Source organism: Paracoccidioides brasiliensis (genome assembly GCF_000150735.1).
Source record: "Paracoccidioides brasiliensis Pb18 unplaced genomic scaffold supercont2.23, whole genome shotgun sequence".
NCBI classification, from domain to species: domain Eukaryota; kingdom Fungi; phylum Ascomycota; class Eurotiomycetes; order Onygenales; family Ajellomycetaceae; genus Paracoccidioides; species Paracoccidioides brasiliensis.
Window position 1 is genome coordinate 1 of NW_011371380.1, and position 5,088 is coordinate 5,088.

Sequence of the window (5,088 nt, forward strand, 5' to 3'; positions counted from 1 at the left end):
CAATAGTCTTTGTGATCAGTTTATATAAAATTAACAAGCTTGGTGTGGGAAAGATATTATGTCTGAAGAAAGCTGATAATAAGTCTAATAAGAAGTTAATTAGCAAATTATCTGAATAATTAAAAGATTATAAAAATTGTTTTTTAGAGAAAATATCAGATAAACTACTCTTACTATAGAAGAATATCAATTTTAAAGTAGAGCTTTAGTCTGATATTTATTTTATTTAAAATATTAAATATATATCTCTATATAAAATAAATTTAAAGGAACTAGAAGTAGTGAAGATTTATCTTTATATTGATTTAGTAAAGAACTTTATCATATCAAATTCAGTTCTTTATATATTCTCAATTTTGATTACTTGCAGCGGAAAGAAACTACAGCTCTATATTAACTTTCACATGCTAAATTTTATAATCAAAGAGAATCATTATCTTTTACCTCTAATAGATGAGCTGATTGACTGATTTAATAAAGTAAAATATTTTATAAAGTTAAACATTTAATAAAAGTTTTATTATATTCAAATAAATATCAAGTTTAAGAATTTAATCATATTTAAAACCTGTTATAAAATCTATAACTATCAAATGATTTTCTTTAATCTTATAAATATTTTTATCTGTTTCAATAATATATTAATAGTATTTTCTTTGACTATTTAAATAAGTTTATAACAGCATCTATAAATAATCTTTTAATCTATAGCAGGACTTTGAAGGAGGATAAATAGCAAGTAAATGTTATACTTCATCAACTTAAGACAGCTAACTTGCAAGTTAGTAACTAAAAATATAAGTTCAATATTCAGAGAAGAAAATACCTAGAGTTTATCATTAGTACAGAAGAAATTTAGACAAACTCAGAAAAAAAATTATTATTATTATAAGATAATAAATCTTAATTATAGTTAAAAAAATATAATTATTTCTATAGTTTAATAATTTTTATTGATAAGTTGTAAAGAACTATAGTTGAATTATAAATTCACTTTATCAGTTAATATAAAAAATATTTTATTTATATAGATATTAAAATATAAATCAGTTTTTGAATAGCTTAAGAAGTAGTTGATGAAGACTTCAATACTATATTATTATAACTCTAAGTGTAAGGTTCATATTTTAAGACCGATATCTCTAATAAAGTAGTAACTAAAATATTAAATCAAAGATTTAAGAATAATCTTTAATATTTGATAATCTGCTATATAAAATTTATAAATAGTATATAGTTTAACTATGAGATTTATAATAAGAAAATGCTAGTAGTAATTTAGATATTGTAAGAATGATACGTAGAGCTAAAGAAATTATAATAAAAGAAATAGTTTAAAATTCTCACTGATTATTATATATACTGAAATACTTGACTTTTCACTATATACTCTATTAATTTCATTTTCTAAATGAGAAAAATACTATCAAGAAAACTATTGTATATGTTGAGAATTTAGTGATTATTGAGTTGAAAACTATTATTTTTATTCTCACTCTTTTAAATTCTATCATTGTCAAACTGCTAAATAAATCCTTTTCTTTAGTTAAAAATTTGATGATATCTTAGATATTAGTAAGATTTAAAAGAAAGCATATATGAATATGATAAATAATATCTAAGATAATTAATCTACTGATAAGTTTGATAAATTTTATTTTATTATTTTCTTGTATCTAATATAGCCGCTTAATAGCAAGTACTTTTTTTAAACTGAAAGATAATATTATAGCGCTGTTGCTAGTAATATGAAATAAAATTAATTTATTTTAATTTTAATTATATTTAATTATTTAGATTAATTTATTTTAATTCTCAATTATCTATATATATTTGATTACTTATTTATTCATGTATTAGAATTCCCAGTTTAGTACTTTTATTATAGCTATCTAGTTAAATAGATAAATTGAAGCTTTTATTTTTTTTATTATCATACCTCTAATGGAGTTATAAAACATGATAACATATTGAAATAAACTTTATTAATATACTAAAAAGTAAAACTAGTTATAATATTATTCTAATTATTATATGTCAGTTAAGCAAGAAGATAATCTTCATTTCAATCATCTAATAGATTATTGTTTAAAAGTTAGCTTAGTTATTTATTCAATTCTACTACTTATATAATAAAGTATCTGACTCAATTATCTTTGACTGCAATACTTAATTTATATTAAGTTTTTGAAATAAATTTACAGAAATTCTAAATATAAAACTGAAACTTTTTATTGTATATTATGTATAAACTGATGAATAAACAGAAGTTATATATTAATATATCATTATTTGTCTTCACTTATATATCACATACTTTTAGAATAACTGATATAAATAGCTACTTATTATAGATCATATTTTAATAGCTATATTAAATACTTTTATTAAATTTCTTTCTTCTTTATAATAAATAAATATAAGTCATAAATATTATTTAACTGACTATTACTATTGAAGAATTTGAATATAAATTAAATAAAAAATTAAAAAGTAGATTAAAGCTTTGTTTATTAAATAAAAGAGATCTGAAACTAAATAACTGAAAATATAAAAATAATACAAGAATAAATAAAAAAATAAATTATTTAATTTCATTAAAAGTCTAACTTTACCGTAAAGAACTTTGTTTAATTAATATTAGAATCATATAAAATAAATAAATTAAGTCATAAACTATTAAAGTATAATTTTAACTTTTTTAAAATTTTTAAAAAAGTAAAAAATATCTATAAAATAAATCTTTTAGAATAATGAACATTTATTTAGTCTTCTTAGACAAGTTATACAAGAACTCAAGAAACTTTCTTTCAGATAAAACAATTAAAATATTAGATTTAATTAAGATAAATAATAAGAATAAATGAGAAATATAATATATACTAGTTAGCTGAATAAATCAAAACAAACTGCAGTATTAAATGCACTAAAATAGATTTAATAAGAATTTATCATAATATTTAGCTCATAGCTTCAAGAAATTATTATATATAATACGTAATTTTTATAATATTAATTCTACTAAAGCTAGACTATTAAAATAGCTAAATAAGTAATTAAAGATATAGAAAACAAGTAACTGTATAAGAGATAAAAATAATTATAATCTCCTAGCATAAGAATATATCTATTTCTAGATTCAAAGTGATATTAAACTAAGCATTGAGGCTCAGTATCAGATTAAACTTAGCATTAGATTAGATCTGCTCTTATCATATAATTTATTAAATAATTTATAATCTAGTCATATAATCATCTGAGTAATTATTGTAAAGAGTTAAGCTCTAAAAACTAGAGGCTAGTCCTTCTATATAATAAGAATAAATTGCTTGAGAAAGGAAAGAAAAGAATGAGATGAGAACTCAAGCTTAAGCAAGCTTGCATAGCAAGATTACATGTGCACATGCAAATAATAACTAGACTGAGTCAGCCAGTCAGAGTGAATGTAGAGATTCAATCTCTTATAATACCTCTCTTCTCCCTCTTTGTTGCAAGTCTTTACAACTATTTAAAGTCTTCTTTACATCTAATTTTGTCTGCTGAGAGGCCTCTCAAGTGTTCAAGGCCTTCACTTCTTGTAGAAAACTTGTATTATTCCACATAGACTCAGCCCAATCTACTCATTTAATGAGATATTGCTTTTTTCTTCATTAGATTCATTTGCTCTGAATTTTCTCAATCTCAAACTCAGATTCTTTCAGAGTCTTTATAGTGGGTGACTGCCAGTCAGTTTGCCTCTGACTAGGCAGGGAATTCATCACTGCAGCATGTAGAAGCTTTACATTAAAGACATTGTGAATGTCAGATGAGACATTCAGCCAGTAAGCATGAAATTCTATCTTTTCTAGCACAGTATATTGATTGTATTTTACATTCAGCTTCTTGCACAGATGATTAGTTCTCATTTTCTCTAAGCTCAACCAGACCTTATCTCCAGATTGAAAGCTTGAAGTCAGATCTCTTCATCTATTTGCATATTTCTTTTGAGATTGCTGAGCATCTGTCATTTTTACTTGAGCTCACTTCAACATTTCATAGATCTTTCTCATATAATCATCTGCAAACTCAATGAGATTATGTGATGTTTCAATGAGGGGTGCATCAGCTATATCAATGGAGGAGATATGAAAAAGATGTGTTAAAAAAAATGAGCTCACATCTATTGAGACAGCATCTCTATTATTAATGATCAGCTCTGCTAGAGGAAGTCATTCACACCAGTCATTCTGTTGAAAGCTAATGTATTTGTATGAATAGATTTTCAGAGTCTGATTCATTTGCTTTGTAGCTCTGTCAGTCTCTAGATGATAGACTGTGAAGAGTCATCTTTTAATGTCTAATTTCTCACACATCTGAGTTCAAAACATGCTTGTGAAAGCAGATTCTTGATCTGACACTATCATTTTAAAGATGTCATATTGAGAGATGATGTTGTGAAGAAACACTCTAGTCACTGTCTCTGCATTAGTTTTCTTAACTGCTTTTAATATAATTCTCTTGATCAGTCTGTCCATTATAATCATGATGTTCATGTATTCTTTAGAGCTTGATAAGTTTATAATAAAGTTCATGGAAAGCTTCTGTCATATATGTTCAGAAATGAGAAGAGGCTTAAGCAGTCTCAGATGTCAATCTCTTCATGTGATGTTTGATCTGCAAAGATGACAGTTTCTGATCATTCTTCTCACATCAGCAGCATAGTCTGGCCAGTAGAACTCATGTCTTAGAACTTTTGCCATTTGCTCTCATCTGAAATGATCAGTAAGAGGTGAGTCATAAGCCTCATGCACTAATCTAGTTCAAAGAGGTTCAAAGTCTGGCACTCACTTATGATCTTGAAAGAGAAGCTCTCTGTTCTTGCTTAAAGAGCACTCAGAGACAGATGCCTTAATGCTGAGTTCAGAAGAAAATCTTAATTTTCTCTCACAAAAAGTCTGCTTCAGACACTGCAGAATTTTGTCATTTTTGTAAGTCTCATTTCACTGAGCTTGAAGAGACATCTTGAGTTTCACACTGGCAGCAGTCACTATTGATTCCATTTCAGATGTCAGTATATTAAACTTAAGTAGTTGAGCTTGTCTTTGCTTG